Here is a 25,763-nt window from a genome sequence, read left to right on the forward strand (position 1 = left end):
CAAGAGGTGTTGGTTCCAGATTGGTTTCATCAGCTACCTCAGAACACAGAAAAATGGAATGGAGATAAGGTCATCATTCATACTGAAGGACTGCCTAAGAAGAAAAATTGGCAGATTCAGTGGAGAAAAGGTTCCTTTTCTGTGAGATAAGAATTCTACGGAAGTTCATGGATCTGATATATTAAATCTGTTTGGTCTCAACAAAATACGATCTCCAGCCTTTTGTGTTTTTGTTTCAGACTGTCAGCCTCTATAATGTGCTCTTGTAAGATTTTGAAGAACTATTCAGTCATTTAGATTCTTATGGTCAGAAAGGGGAAGTCTTTAGAGGACACCAGCACAGACCTGTTGAATGCAACACATCACCAGATAGGCAACAGTTTTGTTATATGCAAAGAGGAACAGAAGACAATGATCTACAATATTGAAAGTAGACAGGTCCACAGTACTTCCTCATATCCCCTTTTCCTGTTACATAACATTGCATGTACTGAAGCTAAGAGTGAGAGAAAGAGAATCAAAGAGAGAATGTGCAATTGAATAAATGAGACACAGGTGAAAGGAAGTAAAATATGTGAGTTCTGGGCATGAGTGGCTAGTGTGTAACCAGTTCTGTTGATCAGAAATCCAAAGTTAATTGTGATGATGGAGAGGTGAAGACTATAAACCTATCTGAATTTTGCCTACTATCAAACAAAAAAAAAGATTTATTCAAATGTCTCACATGCTTCTCTGTTGAACCATTGGTTCATCTCCTCTGTCAACACGGTCCTTTAAAGGAGAAGGACTGTTGCCCTTTGCGGAAGAATGCGGAACTTGGGGATCACCGTTTAAAAATAATGGGAAGTCCACGCAATGCAGATGAGGTGACAGTTTTCTCTCAGGGGAACTCTTAGGCAAAGGGCAGGGGAAGCAGAGTTCTTGAATATTTTTAAGGCAGAAAAAGGTTGATTCTCAAAAAGTAAGAGAGGGAAATATTATCATCAGTAATTGGGAATGTAGAGCTTATGTCACAGTTCTGCAATGAATGAACCCAGATATGGAGGAACAGTAGACTCCATCACGGTGAGAACTGGCAATGACTCAGCCCTGGTGAGGGGGAACAGCAGACTCCATGAGGAGATGGAAACACGAGGTTATTCATAGGAATACCAACTGCGCTTCGGCGGCACGACCAAGCGACACCGCGAGACAAATCATTCAAACACAACGACCCCACGTTGAGCGCTAACCGAGAGTCCACATTATATAATCAGAGAAGGTGGAAAACCCGTGCCAGTCACAGTTACCTTGACGAGATTAAGCAGGAAGCACAAGGGCTTAACAGCTCTTGTTAAGACGACAGTTAGTAAATACAGGTGCTCGAGATACCCAGAAGCCCAACACTCCATGGCAAGCCCCAGGGCTCACGGCAGCTTAAGTTACAGTCAGATCAGCCATGATCTCATCAGATGATGGAGCAGGCTTGAGGGGCTCGCTTGCATTACCTTTGCTGCTAATGTATTTGTTTGTCAGAACTCAGACAACCATGTTAGAGCTCATCTCATTGACCTAACATCAGAACTCAGTTATATGTAGACACTACCTAGGATGGCAATTTGAATGTGTCCTCCATTTTCAATCACCAGGAATTATGTAGAGGTCAGTGGATATCAGTATAAGTTGCCTTGTGAGTCTTTTTATACACTTCTCCGCAAATGCCTCCAGTTCTGGTTAGTGGTAATGACATGGATTGAAGATAAATGGCCATTTCCGATCTAATGCTGATTGGATTGGATGTCACACTGTTCTGTGCTATGGTGTCAGCTAAAGACAATATATTAATGACTTGGATGAGGACAATGAGTGTAATGCAAACTGATTTGCCAGTGACACAAAGCTAGGTAGCTATGGCAAGCTATGGGCCCCGTATCTAAGAAAGGATGCACTGGAACTGGAGAAGGTCCAGAGGAGGTTTATGAGAATGATCCTGGGAATGAAAAGTTTAATATGAAGAGCATTTGATAGCACTGGGGCTGTACTTACTGGAATCTGGAAAAATGAGGGTCTGTCTCATTGTAATCTACCACAAATTGAAAGCCCTAGACTGAATAGACATGGACCAAAAGTTTCCAACGGTGCGAGAGTCCAGGACCAGAGGGCACAGTCTCAATATAGAAGGATGTCCCTTTAGAACAGAGATGAGGAGGAATTTCTTTAGCCAGAGGGTGGTGAATCTGTGGAATTCATTGCCACAGACAGCTGTGTAGGGCAAGTCATTGGATACATTTAAAGTGAAAGTTAATAGGTTCTTGATTAGTAAGGGCATCAAAGGTGAGGGGGAAAACACAGGAAAATGGGGTTGAGAGGGAAAATAAATCAGCATGGATGAATGGTGGAGCAGACTCATAGACTGAAAAGCCTAATTCTGCTCCTATGTCTTATGGTATAATGCAGAGAAGGTTTTCCTGGGATGAAGGTTTACAAATGAAGAAAGGTTAATTTGCTTGGATTCCCATTGGAATTCAGAGAAATAAGAGATTATTCTTATTGAAGCATATTAGGTTTGGAAAGGACATTGGCAGGGTGGATGTGGAGAGGATCAGTTTTTTGGCATGTGAGAGAGAATAACTTTCAGGACTACAGGGAAATCAGATGAGAGGGAATAAGACTGAGATTTCTTGTTTGGAGCCAGCATGGACTCAGTGAACCAAGTTAGTTTGTAATATGTTGAGATAAGTATGTTACATGTTTCCCCAGCTGGGGCTATCCAGAATTAAGGGGCATCATTTCAGAATAAGGTGTCACCCACTTAATATGGCAATGAGGAGGGATTTCTGCTCAGAGAGTTGCGACTCTTTGAATTCACTCTATTGGAGAGAGCTGAAGCCGTGAAGCCATTGAATATATTAAAGGCAGAAACTGACAAATATTTGAATGACAAGGAAATCAAGGAGCATAGGAAGAGAGAGTGGAGAAGTAGTGCTGAAGCCCAACGTTGATCAGCCAAGATCTTAGTGAATGCTGGAGTAGGATCAAGGGTCTGATCCACTTACTCCTGATCCTATTCCTATATGAGAAAAACCATAAGCCCCAAATTCAGACAAGTCATGGCTGGGCCTGCTTTAGGGTGGGTTTCAGTTTTATATTGAGAAGTCCCCTAAATCACACCTGTTACAGTGCATGCTCACAGGACTGGACCAAAGTTCAGAGGAATGGCAGACTCTTATCACAATGAGCGTTGGCAATGACTCAACCCAGGTGCGAGGAATGGCAGACTCTTATCACAATGAGCGTTGGCAATGACTCAACCCAGGTGCGGAGGAATGGCAGACTCTTATCACAATGAGCGTTGGCAATGACTCAACCCAGGTGCGGAGGAATGGTAGACCCTATCACAATGAGCGCTGGCAACAACTCAACCCAGGTGCGGAGGAATGGTAGACTCTATCACGGAGAGTGCTGGCAACAACTCAACCCAGGTGCGGAGGAATGGTAGACTCTATCACAATGAGCGCTGGCAACAACTCAACCCAGGTGCGGAGGAATGGCAGACTCTTATCACAATGAGCGCTGGCAACAACTCAACCCAGGTGCGGAGGAATGGTAGACTCTATCACGGTGAGCGTTGGCAATGACTCAACCCAGGTGCGGAGGAATGGTAGACTCTTATCACAATGAGCGCTGGCAACAACTTAACCCAGGTGCGGAGGAATGGTAGACTCTATCACGATGAGTGCTGGCAACGACTCAACCCAGGTGCGGAGGAATGGTAGAATCTATCACGATGAGCACTGGCAACAACTCAACCCAGGTGCGGAGGAATGGCAGACTCTTATCACAATGAGCGCTGGCAACAACTCAACCCAGGTGCGGAGGAATGGTAGACTCTATCACAATGAGCGCTGGCAACAACTCAACCCAGGTGCAGAGGAATGGTTGACTCTATCACAGTGAGCGCTGGCAACGACTCAACCCAGGTGCGGAGGAATGGTAGACTCTATCACGGTGAGCGCTGGCAACAACTCAACCCAGGTGCGGAGGAATGGCAGACTCTTATCACAATGAGCGCTGGCAACAACTCAACCCAGGTGCGGAGGAATGGTAGACTCTATCACGGTGAGCGTTGGCAATGACTCAACCCAGGTGCAGAGGAATGGTAGACTCTATCACGGTGAGTGTTGGCAAAGACTCAACCCAGGTGCAGAGGAATGGTAGGCTCTATCACAATGAGCGCTGGCAACAACTCAACCCAGGTGCGGAGGAATGGTAGACTCTATCACGGTGAACGTTGGCAACAACTCAACCCAGGTGCGGAGGAATGGCAGACTCTTATCACAATGAGCGCTGGCAACAACTCAACCCAGGTGCGGAGGAATGGTAGACTCTATCACGATGAGTGCTGGCAACGACTCAACCCAGGTGCGGAGGAATGGTAGACTCTATCACGGTGAACGTTGGCAACAACTCAACCCAGGTGCGGAGGAATGGTAGACTCTATCACGGTGAACGTTGGCAACAACTCAACCCAGGTGCGGAGGAATGGCAGACTCTTATCACAATGAGCGCTGGCAACAACTCAACCCAGGTGCGGAGGAATGGTAGACTCTATCACGATGAGTGCTGGCAACGACTCAACCCAGGTGCGGAGGAATGGTAGACTCTATCACAATGAGCACTGGCAACAACTCAACCCAGGTGCGGAGGAATGGCAGACTCTTATCACAATGAGTGCTGGCAACAACTCAACCCAGGTGCGGAGGAATGGTAGACTCTATCACAATGAGCGCTGGCAACAACTCAACCCAGGTGCAGAGGAATGGTTGACTCTATCACAGTGAGCGCTGGCAACGACTCAACCCAGGTGCGGAGGAATGGTAGACTCTATCACGGTGAGCGCTGGCAACAACTCAACCCAGGTGCGGAGGAATGGCAGACTCTTATCACAATGAGCGCTGGCAACAACTCAACCCAGGTGCGGAGGAATGGTAGACTCTATCACGGTGAGCGTTGGCAATGACTCAACCCAGGTGCAGAGGAATGGTAGACTCTATCACGGTGAGTGTTGGCAAAGACTCAACCCAGGTGCAGAGGAATGGTAGGCTCTATCACAATGAGCGCTGGCAACAACTCAACCCAGGTGCGGAGGAATGGTAGACTCTATCACGGTGAACGTTGGCAATGACTCAACCCAGGTGCGGAGGAATGGTAGACTCTATCACGGTGAGTGCTGGCAACGACTTAACCCAGGTGCGGAGGAATGGTAGACTATATCACGGTGAGAGCTGGCAACAACTCAAACCAGGTGCGGAGGAATGGCAGACAATTATCACAATGAGCGCTGGCAACGACTCAAACCAGGTGCGGAGGAATGGCAGACTCTTATCACAATGAGCGCTGGCAACAACTCAACCCAGGTGCGGAGGAATGGTAGACTCTATCACAATGAGCGCTGGCAACAACTCAACCCAGGTGCGGAGGAATGGCAGACTCTTATCACAATGAGCGCTGGCAACAACTCAACCCAGGTGCGGAGGAATGGTAGACTCTATCACGGTGAGCGTTGGCAATGACTCAACCCAGGTGCAGAGGAATGGTAGACTCTATCACGGTGAGTGTTGGCAAAGACTCAACCCAGGTGCGGAGGAATGGTAGACTCTATCACGGTGAGCGTTGGCAATGACTCAACCCAGGTGCGGAGGAATGGTAGACTCTATCACGGTGAGTGCTGGCAACGACTTAACTCAGGTGCGGAGGAATGGTAGACCCTATCACAATGAGCGCTGGCAACAACTCAAACCAGGTGCGGAGGAATGGCAGACTCTTATCACAATGAGCGCTGGCAACGACTCAACCCAGGTGCGGAGGAATGGCAGACTCTTATCACAATGAGCGCTGGCAACAACTCAACCCAGGTGCGGAGGAATGGTAGACTCTATCACAATGAGCGCTGGCAACAACTCAACCCAGGTGCGGAGGAATGGCAGACTCTTATCACAATGAGCGCTGGCAACAACTCAACCCAGGTGCGGAGGAATGGTAGACTCTATCACGGTGAGCGTTGGCAATGACTCAACCCAGGTGCAGAGGAATGGTAGACTCTATCACAGTGAGTGTTGGCAAAGACTCAACCCAGGTGCAGAGGAATGGTAGGCTCTATCACGGTGAGTGTTGGCAAAGACTCAACCCAGGTGCGGAGGAATGGTAGACCCTATCTTGGTGAGTGTTGGCAAAGACTCAACCCAGGTGCGGAGGAATGGTAGACTCTATCACGGTGAGCGTTGGCAATGACTCAACCCAGGTGCGAAGGAATGGTAGACTCTATCACGGTGAGCGTTGGCAATGACTCAACCCAGGTGCAGAGGAATGGTAGACTCTATCACGGTGAGTGCTGGCAACGACTCAACCCAGGTGCGGAGGAATGGTAGACCCTATCACAATGAGCGCTGGCAACAACTCAAACCAGGTGCGGAGGAATGGTAGACTCTATCACAATGAGCGCTGGCAACAACTCAACCCAGGTGCGGAGGAATGGCAGACTCTTATCACAATGAGCGCTGGCAACAACTCAACCCAGGTGCGGAGGAATGGTAGACTCTATCACGGTGAGCGCTGGCAACAACTCAACCCAGGTGCGGAGGAATGGCAGACTCTTATCACAATGAGCGCTGGCAACAACTCAACCCAGGTGCGGAGGAATGGTAGACTCTATCACAATGAGCGCTGGCAACAACTCAACCCAGGTGCGGAGGAATGGCAGACTCTTATCACAATGAGCGCTGGCAACAACTCAACAAAGGTGCGGAGGAATGGTAGACTCTCTCACGGTGAGCGCTGGCAACAACTCAACCCAGGTGCGGAGGAATGGCAGACTCTTATCACAATGAGCGCTGGCAACAACTCAACCCAGGTGCGGAGGAATGGTAGACTCTATCACGGTGAGTGTTGGCAAAGACTCAACCCAGGTGCAGAGGAATGGTAGACTCTATCACGGTGCGTGTTGGCAAAGACTCAACCCAGGTGCAGAGGAATGGTAGGCTCTATCACAATGAGCGCTGGCAACAACTCAACCCAGGTGCGGAGGAATGGTAGACTCTATCACGGTGAACGTTGGCAATGACTCAACCCAGGTGCGGAGGAATGGTAGACTCTATCACGGTGAGTGCTGGCAACGACTTAACCCAGGTGCGGAGGAATGGTAGACTCTATCACGGTGAGAGCTGGCAACAACTCAAACCAGGTGCGGAGGAATGGCAGACTCTTATCACAATGAGCGCTGGCAACAACTCAACCCAGGTGCGGAGGAATGGTAGACTCTATCACAATGAGCGCTGGCAACAACTCAACCCAGGTGCGGAGGAATGGTAGACTCTATCACAATGAGCGCTGGCAAAGACTCAACCCAGGTGCGGAGGAATGGCAGACTCTTATCACAATGAGCGCTGGCAACAACTCAACCCAGGTGCGGAGGAATGGCAGACTCTTATCACAATGAGCGCTGGCAATGACTCAACCCAGGTGCGGAGGAATGGCAGACTCTTATCACAATGAGCGCTGGCAACAACTCAACCCAGGTGCGGAGGAATGGTAGACTCTATCACGGTGAGCGTTGGCAATGACTCAACCCAGGTGCGGAGGAATGGCAGACTCTTATCACAATGAGCGCTGGCAACAACTCAACCCAGGTGCGGAGGAATGGCAGACTCTTATCACAATGAGCGCTGGCAACAACTCAACCCAGGTGCGGAGGAATGGCAGACTCTTATCACAATGAGCGCTGGCAACAACTCAACCCAGGTGCGGAGGAATGGCAGACTCTTATCACAATGAGCGCTGGCAACAACTCAACCCAGGTGCGGAGGAATGGCAGACTCTTATCACAATGAGCGCTGGCAACAACTCAACCCAGGTGCGGAGGAATGGTAGACTCTATCACAATGAGCGCTGGCAACAACTCAACCCAGGTGCGGAGGAATGGTAGACTCTATCACGGTGAGTGTTGGCAAAGACTCAACCCAGGTGCAGAGGAATGGTAGACTCTATCACGGTGCGTGTTGGCAAAGACTCAACCCAGGTGCAGAGGAATGGTAGGCTCTATCACAATGAGCGCTGGCAACAACTCAACCCAGGTGCGGAGGAATGGTAGACTCTATCACGGTGAACGTTGGCAATGACTCAACCCAGGTGCGGAGGAATGGTAGACTCTATCACGGTGAGTGCTGGCAACGACTTAACCCAGGTGCGGAGGAATGGTAGACTCTATCACGGTGAGAGCTGGCAACAACTCAAACCAGGTGCGGAGGAATGGCAGACTCTTATCACAATGAGCGCTGGCAACGACTCAATCCAGGTGCGGAGGAATGGCAGACTCTTATCACAATGAGCGCTGGCAACAACTCAACCCAGGTGCGGAGGAATGGTAGACTCTATCACGGTGAGAGCTGGCAACAACTCAAACCAGGTGCGGAGGAATGGCAGACTCTTATCACAATGAGCGCTGGCAACGACTCAATCCAGGTGCGGAGGAATGGTAGACTCTATCACAATGAGCGCTGGCAACGACTCAATCCAGGTGCGGAGGAATGGTAGACTCTATCACAATGAGCGCTGGCAACAACTCAACCCAGGTGCGGAGGAATGGCAGACTCTTATCACAATGAGCGCTGGCAACGACTCAATCCAGGTGCGGAGGAATGGTAGACTCTATCACAATGAGCGCTGGCAATGACTCAACCCAGGTGCGGAGGAATGGCAGACTCTTATCACAATGAGCGCTGGCAACAACTCAACCCAGGTGCGGAGGAATGGTAGACTCTATCACGGTGAGCGTTGGCAATGACTCAACCCAGGTGCAGAGGAATGGTAGACTCTATCACGGTGAGTGTTGGCAAAGACTCAACCCAGGTGCAGAGGAATGGTAGGCTCTATCACGGTGAGTGTTGGCAAAGACTCAACCCAGGTGCGGAGGAATGGTAGACCCTATCATGGTGAGTGTTGGCAAAGACTCTACCCAGGTGCGGAGGAATGGTAGACTCTATCACAATGAGCGCTGGCAACAACTCAACCCAGGTGCGGAGGAATGGTAGACTCTATCACGGTGAGCGTTGGCAATGACTCAACCCAGGTGCGGAGGAATGGTAGACTCTATCACGGTGAGTGCTGGCAACGACTTAACCCAGGTGCGGAGGAATGGTAGACCCTATCACAATGAGCGCTGGCAACAACTCAAACCAGGTGCAGAGGAATGGCAGACTCTTATCACAATGAGCGCTGGCAACTACTCAACCCAGGTGCGGCGGAATGGTAGACTCTTTCACAATGAGCGCTGGCAACAACTCAACCCAGGTGCGGAGGAATGGTAGACTCTATCACAATGAGCGCTGGCAACAACTCAACCCAGGTGCGGAGGAATGGTAGACTCTATCACGGTGAGTGCTGGCAACAACTCAACCCAGGTGCGGAGGAATGGTAGACTCTATCACAATGAGCGCTGGCAACAACTCAACCCAGGTGCGGAGGAATGGTAGACTCTATCATGGTGAGTGCTGGCAATGACTCAACCCAGGTGTGGAGGAATGGTAGGCTCTATCACGGTGAGTGCTGGCAACGACTCAACCCAGGTGCGGAGGAATGGTAGACTCTATCATGGTGAGCGCTGGCAAAGACTCAACCCAGGTGCGGAAGAATGGTAGACTCTATCACGGTGAGTGCTGGCAACAACTCAACCCAGGTGTGGAGGAATGGTAGGCTCTATCACGGTGAGTGCTGGCAACGACTCAACCCAGGTGCAGAGGAATGGTAGACTCTATCACGGTGAGAGCTGGCAACAACTCAACCCAGGTGCGGAGGAATGGTAGACTCTATCACAATGAGCGCTGGCAACAACTCAACCCAGGTGCGGAGGAATGGCAGACTCTTATCACAATGAGCGCTGGCAACAACTCAACCCAGGTGCGGAGGAATGGTAGACTCTATCACGGTGAGCGTTGGCAATGACTCAACCCAGGTGCAGAGGAATGGTAGACTCTATCACAGTGAGTGTTGGAAAAGACTCAACCCAGGTGCAGAGGAATGGTAGGCTCTATCACGGTGAGTGTTGGCAAAGACTCAACCCAGGTGCGGAGGAATGGTAGACCCTATCTTGGTGAGTGTTGGCAAAGACTCAACCCAGGTGCGGAGGAATGGTAGACTCTATCACGGTGAGCGTTGGCAATGACTCAAACCAGGTGCGAAGGAATGGTAGACTCTATCACGGTGAGCGTTGGCAATGACTCAACCCAGGTGCAGAGGAATGGTAGACTCTATCACGGTGAGTGCTGGCAACGACTCAACCCAGGTGCGGAGGAATGGTAGACCCTATCACAATGAGCGCTGGCAACAACTCAAACCAGGTGCGGAGGAATGGCAGACTCTTATCACAATGAGCGCTGGCAACAACTCAACCCAGGTGCGGAGGAATGGTAGACTCTATCACAATGAGCGCTGGCAACAACTCAACCCAGGTGCGGAGGAATGGTAGACTCTATCACAATGAGCGCTGGCAACAACTCAACCCAGGTGCGGAGGAATGGCAGACTCTTATCACAATGAGCGCTGGCAACAACTCAACCCAGGTGCGGAGGAATGGTAGACTCTATCACGGTGAGCGCTGGCAACAACTCAACCCAGGTGCGGAGGAATGGCAGACTCTTATCACAATGAGCGCTGGCAACAACTCAACCCAGGTGCGGAGGAATGGTAGACTCTATCACGGTGAGTGTTGGCAAAGACTCAACCCAGGTGCAGAGGAATGGTAGACTCTATCACAATGAGCACTGGCAACAACTCAACCCAGGTGCGGAGGAATGGCAGACTCTATCACGGTGAACGTTGGCAACAACTCAACCCAGGTGCGGAGGAATGGTAGACTCTATCACGGTGAACGTTGGCAACAACTCAACCCAGGTGCGGAGGAATGGCAGACTCTTATCACAATGAGCGCTGGCAACAACTCAACCCAGGTGCGGAGGAATGGTAGACTCTATCACGATGAGTGCTGGCAACGACTCAACCCAGGTGCGGAGGAATGGTAGACTCTATCACAATGAGCACTGGCAACAACTCAACCCAGGTGCGGAGGAATGGCAGACTCTTATCACAATGAGTGCTGGCAACAACTCAACCCAGGTGCGGAGGAATGGTAGACACTATCACAATGAGCGCTGGCAACAACTCAACCCAGGTGCAGAGGAATGGTTGACTCTATCACGGTGAGCGCTGGCAACAACTCAACCCAGGTGCGGAGGAATGGCAGACTCTTATCACAATGAGCGCTGGCAACAACTCAACCCAGGTGCGGAGGAATGGTAGACTCTATCACGGTGAGCGTTGGCAATGACTCAACCCAGGTGCAGAGGAATGGTAGACTCTATCACGGTGAGTGTTGGCAAAGACTCAACCCAGGTGCAGAGGAATGGTAGGCTCTATCACAATGAGCGCTGGCAACAACTCAACCCAGGTGCGGAGGAATGGTAGACTCTATCACGGTGAACGTTGGCAATGACTCAACCCAGGTGCAGAGGAATGGTAGACTCTATCACGGTGAGTGCTGGCAACGACTTAACCCAGGTGCGGAGGAATGGTAGACTATATCACGGTGAGAGCTGGCAACAACTCAAACCAGGTGCGGAGGAATGGCAGACAATTATCACAATGAGCGCTGGCAACGACTCAAACCAGGTGCGGAGGAATGGCAGACTCTTATCACAATGAGCGCTGGCAACAACTCAACCCAGGTGCGGAGGAATGGTAGACTCTATCACAATGAGCGCTGGCAACAACTCAACCCAGGTGCGGAGGAATGGCAGACTCTTATCACAATGAGCGCTGGCAACAACTCAACCCAGGTGCGGAGGAATGGTAGACTCTATCACGGTGAGCGTTGGCAATGACTCAACCCAGGTGCAGAGGAATGGTAGACTCTATCACGGTGAGTGTTGGCAAAGACTCAACCCAGGTGCGGAGGAATGGTAGACTCTATCACGGTGAGCGTTGGCAATGACTCAACCCAGGTGCGGAGGAATGGTAGACTCTATCACGGTGAGTGCTGGCAACGACTTAACTCAGGTGCGGAGGAATGGTAGACCCTATCACAATGAGCGCTGGCAACAACTCAAACCAGGTGCGGAGGAATGGCAGACTCTTATCACAATGAGCGCTGGCAACGACTCAACCCAGGTGCGGAGGAATGGCAGACTCTTATCACAATGAGCGCTGGCAACAACTCAACCCAGGTGCGGAGGAATGGTAGACTCTATCACAATGAGCGCTGGCAACAACTCAACCCAGGTGCGGAGGAATGGCAGACTCTTATCACAATGAGCGCTGGCAACAACTCAACCCAGGTGCGGAGGAATGGTAGACTCTATCACGGTGAGCGTTGGCAATGACTCAACCCAGGTGCAGAGGAATGGTAGACTCTATCACAGTGAGTGTTGGCAAAGACTCAACCCAGGTGCAGAGGAATGGTAGGCTCTATCACGGTGAGTGTTGGCAAAGACTCAACCCAGGTGCGGAGGAATGGTAGACCCTATCTTGGTGAGTGTTGGCAAAGACTCAACCCAGGTGCGGAGGAATGGTAGACTCTATCACGGTGAGCGTTGGCAATGACTCAACCCAGGTGCGAAGGAATGGTAGACTCTATCACGGTGAGCGTTGGCAATGACTCAACCCAGGTGCAGAGGAATGGTAGACTCTATCACGGTGAGTGCTGGCAACGACTCAACCCAGGTGCGGAGGAATGGTAGACCCTATCACAATGAGCGCTGGCAACAACTCAAACCAGGTGCGGAGGAATGGTAGACTCTATCACAATGAGCGCTGGCAACAACTCAACCCAGGTGCGGAGGAATGGCAGACTCTTATCACAATGAGCGCTGGCAACAACTCAACCCAGGTGCGGAGGAATGGTAGACTCTATCACGGTGAGCGCTGGCAACGACTCAACCCAGGTGCGGAGGAATGGCAGACTCTTATCACAATGAGCGCTGGCAACAACTCAACCCAGGTGCGGAGGAATGGTAGACTCTATCACAATGAGCGCTGGCAACAACTCAACCCAGGTGCGGAGGAATGGCAGACTCTTATCACAATGAGCGCTGGCAACAACTCAACCCAGGTGCGGAGGAATGGTAGACTCTATCACGGTGAGCGCTGGCAACAACTCAACCCAGGTGCGGAGGAATGGCAGACTCTTATCACAATGAGCGCTGGCAACAACTCAACCCAGGTGCGGAGGAATGGTAGACTCTATCACGGTGAGTGTTGGCAAAGACTCAACCCAGGTGCAGAGGAATGGTAGACTCTATCACGGTGCGTGTTGGCAAAGACTCAACCCAGGTGCAGAGGAATGGTAGGCTCTATCACAATGAGCGCTGGCAACAACTCAACCCAGGTGCGGAGGAATGGTAGACTCTATCACGGTGAACGTTGGCAATGACTCAACCCAGGTGCGGAGGAATGGTAGACTCTATCACGGTGAGTGCTGGCAACGACTTAACCCAGGTGCGGAGGAATGGTAGACTCTATCACGGTGAGAGCTGGCAACAACTCAAACCAGGTGCGGAGGAATGGCAGACTCTTATCACAATGAGCGCTGGCAACAACTCAACCCAGGTGCGGAGGAATGGTAGACTCTATCACAATGAGCGCTGGCAACAACTCAACCCAGGTGCGGAGGAATGGTAGACTCTATCACAATGAGCGCTGGCAAAGACTCAACCCAGGTGCGGAGGAATGGCAGACTCTTATCACAATGAGCGCTGGCAACAACTCAACCCAGGTGCGGAGGAATGGTAGACTCTATCACGGTGAGCGTTGGCAATGACTCAACCCAGGTGCGGAGGAATGGCAGACTCTTATCACAATGAGCGCTGGCAACAACTCAACCCAGGTGCAGAGGAATGGCAGACTCTTATCACAATGAGCGCTGGCAACAACTCAACCCAGGTGCGGAGGAATGGCAGACTCTTATCACAATGAGCGCTGGCAACAACTCAACCCAGGTGCGGAGGAATGGCAGACTCTTATCACAATGAGCGCTGGCAACAACTCAACCCAGGTGCGGAGGAATGGCAGACTCTTATCACAATGAGCGCTGGCAACAACTCAACCCAGGTGCGGAGGAATGGTAGACTCTATCACAATGAGCGCTGGCAACAACTCAACCCAGGTGCGGAGGAATGGTAGACTCTATCACGGTGAGTGTTGGCAAAGACTCAACCCAGGTGCAGAGGAATGGTAGACTCTATCACGGTGCGTGTTGGCAAAGACTCAACCCAGGTGCAGAGGAATGGTAGGCTCTATCACAATGAGCGCTGGCAACAACTCAACCCAGGTGCGGAGGAATGGTAGACTCTATCACGGTGAACGTTGGCAATGACTCAACCCAGGTGCGGAGGAATGGTAGACTCTATCACGGTGAGTGCTGGCAACGACTTAACCCAGGTGCGGAGGAATGGTAGACTCTATCACGGTGAGAGCTGGCAACAACTCAAACCAGGTGCGGAGGAATGGCAGACTCTTATCACAATGAGCGCTGGCAACGACTCAATCCAGGTGCGGAGGAATGGCAGACTCTTATCACAATGAGCGCTGGCAACAACTCAACCCAGGTGCGGAGGAATGGTAGACTCTATCACGGTGAGAGCTGGCAACAACTCAAACCAGGTGCGGAGGAATGGCAGACTCTTATCACAATGAGCGCTGGCAACGACTCAATCCAGGTGCGGAGGAATGGTAGACTCTATCACAATGAGCGCTGGCAACGACTCAATCCAGGTGCGGAGGAATGGTAGACTCTATCACAATGAGCGCTGGCAACAACTCAACCCAGGTGCGGAGGAATGGCAGACTCTTATCACAATGAGCGCTGGCAACGACTCAATCCAGGTGCGGAGGAATGGGAGACTCTATCACAATGAGCGCTGGCAATGACTCAACCCAGGTGCGGAGGAATGGCAGACTCTTATCACAATGAGCGCTGGCAACAACTCAACCCAGGTGCGGAGGAATGGTAGACTCTATCACGGTGAGCGTTGGCAATGACTCAACCCAGGTGCAGAGGAGTGGTAGACTCTATCACGGTGAGTGTTGGCAAAGACTCAACCCAGGTGCAGAGGAATGGTAGGCTCTATCACGGTGAGTGTTGGCAAAGACTCAACCCAGGTGCGGAGGAATGGTAGACCCTATCATGGTGAGTGTTGGCAAAGACTCTACCCAGGTGCGGAGGAATGGTAGACTCTATCACAATGAGCGCTGGCAACAACTCAACCCAGGTGCGGAGGAATGGTAGACTCTATCACGGTGAGCGTTGGCAATGACTCAACCCAGGTGCGGAGGAATGGTAGACTCTATCACGGTGAGTGCTGGCAACGACTTAACCCAGGTGCGGAGGAATGGTAGACCCTATCACAATGAGCGCTGGCAACAACTCAAACCAGGTGCAGAGGAATGGCAGACTCTTATCACAATGAGCGCTGGCAACTACTCAACCCAGGTGCGGCGGAATGGTAGACTCTATCACAATGAGCGCTGGCAACAACTCAACCCAGGTGCGGAGGAATGGTAGACTCTATCACAATGAGCGCTGGCAACAACTCAACCCAGGTGCGGAGGAATGGTAGACTCTATCACGGTGAGTGCTGGCAACAACTCAACCCAGGTGCGGAGGAATGGTAGACTCTATCACAATGAGCGCTGGCAACAACTCAACCCAGGTGCGGAGGAATGGTAGACTCTATCATGGTGAGTGCTGGCAATGACTCAACCCAGGTGTGGAGGAATGGTAGGCTCTATCACGGTGAGTGCTGGCAACGACTCAACCCAGGTGCGGAGGAATGGTAGACTCTATCATGGTGAGCGCTGGCAAAGACTCAACCCAGGTGCGGAAGAATGGTAGACTCTATCACGGTGAGTGCTGGCAACAACTCAACCCAGGTGTGGAGGAATGGTAGGCTCTATCACGGTGAGTGCTGGCAACGACTCAACCCAGGTGCAGAGGAATGGTAGACTCTATCACGGTGAGAGCTGGCAACAACTCAACCCAGGTGCGGAGGAATGGTAGACTCTATCACAATGAGCGCTGGCAACAACTCAACCCAGGTGCGGAGGAATGGCAGACTCTTATCACAATGAGCGCTGGCAACAACTCAACCCAGGTGCGGAGGAATGGTAGACTCTATCACGGTGAGCGTTGGCAATGACTCAACCCAGGTGCAGAGGAATGGTAGACTCTATCACAGTGAGTGTTGGCAAAGACTCAACCCAGGTGCAGAGGAATGGTAGGCTCTATCACGGTGAGTGTTGGCAAAGACTCAACCCAGGTGCGGAGGAATGGTAGACCCTATCTTGGTGAGTGTTGGCAAAGACTCAACCCAGGTGCGGAGGAATGGTAGACTCTATCACGGTGAGCGTTGGCAATGACTCAAACCAGGTGCGAAGGAATGGTAGACTCTATCACGGTGAGCGTTGGCAATGACTCAACCCAGGTGCAGAGGAATGGTAGACTCTATCACGGTGAGTGCTGGCAACGACTCAACCCAGGTGCGGAGGAATGGTAGACCCTATCACAATGAGCGCTGGCAACAACTCAAACCAGGTGCGGAGGAATGGCAGACTCTTATCACAATGAGCGCTGGCAACAACTCAACCCAGGTGCGGAGGAATGGTAGACTCTATCACAATGAGCGCTGGCAACAACTCAACCCAGGTGCGGAGGAATGGTAGACTCTATCACAATGAGCGCTGGCAACAACTCAACCCAGGTGCAGAGGAATGGCAGACTCTTATCACAATGAGCGCTGGCAACAACTCAACCCAGGTGCGGAGGAATGGTAGACTCTATCACGGTGAGCGCTGGCAACAACTCAACCCAGGTGCGGAGGAATGGCAGACTCTTATCACAATGAGCGCTGGCAACAACTCAACCCAGGTGCGGAGGAATGGTAGACTCTATCACGGTGAGTGTTGGCAAAGACTCAACCCAGGTGCAGAGGAATGGTAGACTCTATCACGGTGCGTGTTGGCAAAGACTCAACCCAGGTGCAGAGGAATGGTAGGCTCTATCACAATGAGCGCTGGCAACAACTCAACCCAGGTGCGGAGGAATGGTAGACTCTATCACGGTGAACGTTGGCAATGACTCAACCCAGGTGTGGAGGAATGGTAGACTCTATCACGGTGAGTGCTGGCAACGACTTAACCCAGGTGCGGAGGAATGGTAGACTCTATCACGGTGAGAGCTGGCAACAACTCAAACCAGGTGCGGAGGAATGGCAGACTCTTATCACAATGAGCGCTGGCAACGACTCAATCCAGGTGCGGAGGAATGGCAGACTCTTATCACAATGAGCGCTGGCAACAACTCAACCCAGGTGCAGAGGAATGGTAGACTCTATCACAATGAGCGCTGGCAACAACTCAACCCAGGTGCGGAGGAATGGTAGACTCTATCACAATGAGCGCTGGCAACAACTCAACCCAGGTGCGGAGGAATGGCAGACTCTTATCACAATGAGCGCTGGCAACAACTCAACCCAGGTGCGGAGGAATGGTAGACTCTATCACGGTGAGCGTTGGCAATGACTCAACCCAGGTGCAGAGGAATGGTAGACTCTATCACAGTGAGTGTTGGCAAAGACTCAACCCAGGTGCAGAGGAATGGTAGGCTCTATCACGGTGAGTGTTGGCAAAGACTCAACCCAGGTGCGGAGGAATGGTAGACCCTATCTTGGTGAGTGTTGGCAAAGACTCAACCCAGGTGCGGAGGAATGGTAGACTCTATCACGGTGAGCGTTGGCAATGACTCAAACCAGGTGCGAAGGAATGGTAGACTCTATCACGGTGAGCGTTGGCAATGACTCAACCCAGGTGCAGAGGAATGGTAGACTCTATCACGGTGAGTGCTGGCAACGACTCAACCCAGGTGCGGAGGAATGGTAGACCCTATCACAATGAGCGCTGGCAACAACTCAAACCAGGTGCGGAGGAATGGCAGACTCTTATCACAATGAGCGCTGGCAACAACTCAACCCAGGTGCGGAGGAATGGTAGACTCTATCACAATGAGCGCTGGCAACAACTCAACCCAGGTGCGGAGGAATGGTAGACTCTATCACAATGAGCGCTGGCAACAACTCAACCCAGGTGCGGAGGAATGGCAGACTCTTATCACAATGAGCGCTGGCAACAACTCAACCCAGGTGCGGAGGAATGGTAGACTCTATCACGGTGAGCGCTGGCGACAACTCAACCCAGGTGCGGAGGAATGGCAGACTCTTATCACAATGAGCGCTGGCAACAACTCAACCCAGGTGCGGAGGAATGGTAGACTCTATCACGGTGAGTGTTGGCAAAGACTCAACCCAGGTGCAGAGGAATGGTAGACTCTATCACGGTGCGTGTTGGCAAAGACTCAACCCAGGTGCAGAGGAATGGTAGGCTCTATCACAATGAGCGCTGGCAACAACTCAACCCAGGTGCGGAGGAATGGTAGACTCTATCACGGTGAACGTTGGCAATGACTCAACCCAGGTGTGGAGGAATGGTAGACTCTATCACGGTGAGTGCTGGCAACGACTTAACCCAGGTGCGGAGGAATGGTAGACTCTATCACGGTGAGAGCTGGCAACAACTCAAACCAGGTGCGGAGGAATGGCAGACTCTTATCACAATGAGCGCTGGCAACGACTCAATCCAGGTGCGGAGGAATGGCAGACTCTTATCACAATGAGCGCTGGCAACAACTCAACCCAGGTGCAGAGGAATGGTAGACTCTATCACAATGAGCGCTGGCAACAACTCAACCCAGGTGCGGAGGAATGGTAGACTCTATCACGGTGAGTGTTGGCAAAGACTCAACCCAGGTGCAGAGGAATGGTAGACTCTATCACGGTGCGTGTTGGCAAAGACTCAACCCAGGTGCAGAGGAATGGTAGGCTCTATCACAATGAGCGCTGGCAACAACTCAACCCAGGTGCGGAGGAATGGTAGACTCTATCACGGTGAACGTTGGCAATGACTCAACCCAGGTGCGGAGGAATGGTAGACTCTATCACGGTGAGTGCTGGCAACGACTTAACCCAGGTGCGGAGGAATGGTAGACTCTATCAGAATGAGCGCTGGCAACGACTCAATCCAGGTGCGGAGGAATGGCAGACTCTTATCACAATGAGCGCTGGCAACAACTCAACCCAGGTGCGGAGGAATGGTAGACTCTATCACGGTGAGAGCTGGCAACAACTCAAACCAGGTGCGGAGGAATGGCAGACTCTTATCACAATGAGCGCTGGCAACGACTCAATCCAGGTGCGGAGGAATGGCAGACTCTTATCACAATGAGCGCTGGCAACGACTCAATCCAGGTGCGGAGGAATGGTAGACTCTATCACAATGAGCGCTGGCAATGACTCAACCCAGGTGCGGAGGAATGGCAGACTCTTATCACAATGAGCGCTGGCAACAACTCAACCCAGGTGCGGAGGAATGGTAGACTCTATCACGGTGAGCGTTGGCAATGACTCAACCCAGGTGCAGAGGAATGGTAGACTCTATCACGGTGAGCGCTGGCAACAACTCAACCCAGGTGCGGAGGAATGGCAGACTCTTATCACAATGAGCGCTGGCAACAACTCAACCCAGGTGCGGAGGAATGGTAGACTCTATCACGGTGAGCGTTGGCAATGACTCAACCCAGGTGCAGAGGAATGGTAGACTCTATCACAGTGAGTGTTGGCAAAGACTCAACCCAGGTGCAGAGGAATGGTAGGCTCTATCACGGTGAGTGTTGGCAAAGACTCAACCCAGGTGCGGAGGAATGGTAGACCCTATCTTGGTGAGTGTTGGCAAAGACTCAACCCAGGTGCGGAGGAATGGTAGACTCTATCACGGTGAGCGTTGGCAATGACTCAAACCAGGTGCGAAGGAATGGTAGACTCTATCACGGTGAGCGTTGGCAATGACTCAACCCAGGTGCAGAGGAATGGTAGACTCTATCACGGTGAGTGCTGGCAACGACTCAACCCAGGTGCGGAGGAATGGTAGACCCTATCACAATGAGCGCTGGCAACAACTCAAACCAGGTGCGGAGGAATGGCAGACTCTTATCACAATGAGCGCTGGCAACAACTCAACCCAGGTGCGGAGGAATGGTAGACTCTATCACAATGAGCGCTGGCAACAACTCAACCCAGGTGCGGAGGAATGGTAGACTCTATCACAATGAGCGCTGGCAACAACTCAACCCAGGTGCGGAGGAATGGCAGACTCTTATCACAATGAGCGCTGGCAACAACTCAACCCAGGTGCGGAGGAATGGTAGACTCTATCACGGTGAGCGCTGGCAACAACTCAACCCAGGTGCGGAGGAATGGCAGACTCTTATCACAATGAGCGCTGGCAACAACTCAACCCAGGTGCGGAGGAATGGTAGACTCTATCACGGTGAGTGTTGGCAAAGACTCAACCCAGGTGCAGAGGAATGGTAGACTCTATCACGGTGCGTGTTGGCAAAGACTCAACCCAGGTGCAGAGGAATGGTAGGCTCTATCACAATGAGCGCTGGCAACAACTCAACCCAGGTGCGGAGGAATGGTAGACTCTATCACGGTGAACGTTGGCAATGACTCAACCCAGGTGTGGAGGAATGGTAGACTCTATCACGGTGAGTGCTGGCAACGACTTAACCCAGGTGCGGAGGAATGGTAGACTCTATCACGGTGAGAGCTGGCAACAACTCAAACCAGGTGCGGAGGAATGGCAGACTCTTATCACAATGAGCGCTGGCAACGACTCAATCCAGGTGCGGAGGAATGGCAGACTCTTATCACAATGAGCGCTGGCAACAACTCAACCCAGGTGCAGAGGAATGGTAGACTCTATCACAATGAGCGCTGGCAACAACTCAACCCAGGTGCGGAGGAATGGTAGACTCTATCACAATGAGCGCTGGCAACAACTCAACCCAGGTGCGGAGGAATGGCAGACTCTTATCACAATGAGCGCTGGCAACAACTCAACCCAGGTGCGGAGGAATGGTAGACTCTATCACGGTGAGCGTTGGCAATGACTCAACCCAGGTGCAGAGGAATGGTAGACTCTATCACAGTGAGTGTTGGCAAAGACTCAACCCAGGTGCAGAGGAATGGTAGGCTCTATCACGGTGAGTGTTGGCAAAGACTCAACCCAGGTGCGGAGGAATGGTAGACCCTATCTTGGTGAGTGTTGGCAAAGACTCAACCCAGGTGCGGAGGAATGGTAGACTCTATCACGGTGAGCGTTGGCAATGACTCAAACCAGGTGCGAAGGAATGGTAGACTCTATCACGGTGAGCGTTGGCAATGACTCAACCCAGGTGCAGAGGAATGGTAGACTCTATCACGGTGAGTGCTGGCAACGACTCAACCCAGGTGCGGAGGAATGGTAGACCCTATCACAATGAGCGCTGGCAACAACTCAAACCAGGTGCGGAGGAATGGCAGACTCTTATCACAATGAGCGCTGGCAACAACTCAACCCAGGTGCGGAGGAATGGTAGACTCTATCACAATGAGCGCTGGCAACAACTCAACCCAGGTGCGGAGGAATGGTAGACTCTATCACAATGAGCGCTGGCAACAACTCAACCCAGGTGCGGAGGAATGGCAGACTCTTATCACAATGAGCGCTGGCAACAACTCAACCCAGGTGCGGAGGAATGGTAGACTCTATCACGGTGAGCGCTGGCGACAACTCAACCCAGGTGCGGAGGAATGGCAGACTCTTATCACAATGAGCGCTGGCAACAACTCAACCCAGGTGCGGAGGAATGGTAGACTCTATCACGGTGAGTGTTGGCAAAGACTCAACCCAGGTGCAGAGGAATGGTAGACTCTATCACGGTGCGTGTTGGCAAAGACTCAACCCAGGTGCAGAGGAATGGTAGGCTCTATCACAATGAGCGCTGGCAACAACTCAACCCAGGTGCGGAGGAATGGTAGACTCTATCACGGTGAACGTTGGCAATGACTCAACCCAGGTGTGGAGGAATGGTAGACTCTATCACGGTGAGTGCTGGCAACGACTTAACCCAGGTGCGGAGGAATGGTAGACTCTATCACGGTGAGAGCTGGCAACAACTCAAACCAGGTGCGGAGGAATGGCAGACTCTTATCACAATGAGCGCTGGCAACGACTCAATCCAGGTGCGGAGGAATGGCAGACTCTTATCACAATGAGCGCTGGCAACAACTCAACCCAGGTGCAGAGGAATGGTAGACTCTATCACAATGAGCGCTGGCAACAACTCAACCCAGGTGCGGAGGAATGGTAGACTCTATCACGGTGAGTGTTGGCAAAGACTCAACCCAGGTGCAGAGGAATGGTAGACTCTATCACGGTGCGTGTTGGCAAAGACTCAACCCAGGTGCAGAGGAATGGTAGGCTCTATCACAATGAGCGCTGGCAACAACTCAACCCAGGTGCGGAGGAATGGTAGACTCTATCACGGTGAACGTTGGCAATGACTCAACCCAGGTGCGGAGGAATGGTAGACTCTATCACGGTGAGTGCTGGCAACGACTTAACCCAGGTGCGGAGGAATGGTAGACTCTATCAGAATGAGCGCTGGCAACGACTCAATCCAGGTGCGGAGGAATGGCAGACTCTTATCACAATGAGCGCTGGCAACAACTCAACCCAGGTGCGGAGGAATGGTAGACTCTATCACGGTGAGAGCTGGCAACAACTCAAACCAGGTGCGGAGGAATGGCAGACTCTTATCACAATGAGCGCTGGCAACGACTCAATCCAGGTGCGGAGGAATGGCAGACTCTTATCACAATGAGCGCTGGCAACGACTCAATCCAGGTGCGGAGGAATGGTAGACTCTATCACAATGAGCGCTGGCAATGACTCAACCCAGGTGCGGAGGAATGGCAGACTCTTATCACAATGAGCGCTGGCAACAACTCAACCCAGGTGCGGAGGAATGGTAGACTCTATCACGGTGAGCGTTGGCAATGACTCAACCCAGGTGCAGAGGAATGGTAGACTCTATCACGGTGAGTGTTGGCAAAGACTCAACCCAGGTGCAGAGGAATGGTAGGCTCTATCACGGTGAGTGTTGGCAAAGACTCAACCCAGGTGCGGAGGAATGGTAGACCCTATCATGGTGAGTGTTGGCAAAGACTCTACCCAGGTGCGGAGGAATGGTAGACTCTATCACAATGAGCGCTGGCAACAACTCAACCCAGGTGCGGAGGAATGGTAGACTCTATCACGGTGAGTGCTGGCAACAACTCAACCCAGGTGCGGAGGAATGGTAGACTCTATCACAATGAGCGCTGGCAACAACTCAACCCAGGTGCGGAGGAATGGTAGACTCTATCATGGTGAGTGCTGGCAATGACTCAACCCAGGTGTGGAGGAATGGTAGGCTCTATCACGGTGAGTGCTGGCAACGACTCAACCCAGGTGCGGAGGAATGGTAGACTCTATCATGGTGAGCGCTGGCAAAGACTCAACCCAGGTGCGGAAGAATGGTAGACTCTATCACGGTGAGTGCTGGCAACAACTCAACCCAGGTGTGGAGGAATGGTAGGCTCTATCACGGTGAGTGCTGGCAACGACTCAACCCAGGTGCAGAGGAATGGTAGACTCTATCACGGTGAGCGTTGGCAATGACTCAACCCAGGTGTGGAGGAACAGCAGTCTCCCCATGAAGAGACAGAAACAAGAGGATATGCATAGGAATACCAGCAGAGCATTGGAGGCACAACTGAGCAACACATCAAGACAAATCATCCTCTACAAACACAAAGGCATCCAACGCAGTGCTAAGGAATACTCCGCATTAAATAATCATAGGAGATAGGAAACCTGCTCCAGTCACAATTAACTTAACACCATTTTTTTTCTCCATATAACCATTTATACTCCGAACTCATGTTGATGATTCTCACATCCAACCCTTGTGGCAGCAGTGCAGTGCAAGATATCACTTACAATAAATAAATAACCAGTGCAGAAGAGGAATAGCAAGGTAGTGTTCATGAGTTCGTGGACTGTTCAGAAATTCTGATGGCTGAGGGGAAGAAGCTGTTCCTAAAACATTGAGTGCGGGTCTTCAGGGTGGTGACGGTGTTTTCCAAACGGTGAGGGTCCTTTATGATGGATGCTGCCTTCGTGATGTACTGTATCACCTCTTGAAGATGTCCTCAATGGTGGAGGGGCTTGTGCCCATGATGAAGTTGGCTGAGTTTACAACCCTGTGTGATCCTGTGGATGGAGCCTCCATGCCAGGCACTGATACAAACAGCCAGATGCTCTCCACCGTACATCTGTGGAAATTTGCTCGCATGTCTAAACTCCTCAAACTCTGAACTAAGTATAGTCGTGGCAGGGCCTTCTTCATCATTGCATCAATATGTTGAGCTCTGGTAAGATCCTCAGAGTCGTTGACAACCAGGAGCATGAAGCTGCTCTCTCCTTCCACTGCTGATTGGTGTGTGCTCTCCTGACTTCCTCTTTCTGAAGTCCACAGTCTGTTCCTTGGTCTTGCTGATGATGAGTGCAAGGTTACTGTTGTGACACCATTCACTAACCAGCCTATCTCGTCCCTCATGACGATCTGAGATTCTGCCAACAATAGTGGTGTCATCAGTGAATTTATAGATGACATTTGAACATGCAGTCATTGGTAGAGGGAGTAGAGCAGTGGGCTAAGCATGCATCCTTGCGGTGTGCCAGTGTTGGTTGACAGCGAGGAGGAGATGTTATTTCTGATCTGCGTTGACTGTGGTCTCCCAATAAGAAAGCCAAGGACCAATTACAGAGGGAGGTACAGAGGCTCAGGTCCTGAAAGTTGTTGATTTGTAATGTTGGGATTTTGGTATTAATTGCTGAGCTGTAAACAATAAACAGCAGTCTAACATATGTAATGCACACAAAATGCTGGAGGAACTCAGCAGGTCAGGCAGCATCTATGGGGGAGAATAAACAATTGCCATTCCAGGCTGAGATCCCTCCAGGTGCTCTAGAGCTGAGTGAAGAGCCAGTGAGATTGCATCCACTGTAGACCTGTTGTGGCAGTAGGCACAGGTTAGTTTTAGCTATAACCAACTTCTCAAAGCTCTTCATCACAGTACACGAGTGCTACCAGCCAGTAGTCACTGAGGCAACGTACACTGCTCTTCCTGGGCACCAAGGCCCTTTGGAAGCAGAAGAGAACATCCAACTGCAGCAGTGAGAGCCTGAAGTTGTCCTTGAACACTCTGGCCAGTTAGTTGGCATAGGTTTTTAAGTACCTGCCAGGTACGCCAGCAGGGCTTGACGCCTTTCAAGGATCCCCCCTCTTAAAGGATGATCTAATATCGGCCCCTGAGTCAGAAATCACTGGGTCACCAGATGCTGTGGGGATTCAAACAGGCATAGTGTTATTCTCCACTTCAACGCATGCTTAAAAGGAATTGAGCTCACCGAGGAGTCAAGCATTGCTGCCGCGTGCTGTTATTTTTCTCCTCATGGCATGCAAACCCTGTCATAGCTGTTGTGCACCTAACTGTGTCTCTAACCTCACACAGAACTGCCTTTTTGCTCTCACGATGACTTTCTGTAGGTCATACATGGACTTCTGGTAGGGTTCTGGATTGCTGCTCTTGAATGCCCCTGATCTAGCCCTCGGCAGCCTGCAAGTATCCTGGTTCATCCAGCTTCTATTTCGGGTATGTTTTCAAAGGCAAACACTCATCCATACAGATACTGATGAACTC

This window comes from Hemitrygon akajei, chromosome 5, assembly GCF_048418815.1.
Source record: "Hemitrygon akajei chromosome 5, sHemAka1.3, whole genome shotgun sequence".
In the NCBI taxonomy this organism is placed as follows: domain Eukaryota; kingdom Metazoa; phylum Chordata; class Chondrichthyes; order Myliobatiformes; family Dasyatidae; genus Hemitrygon; species Hemitrygon akajei.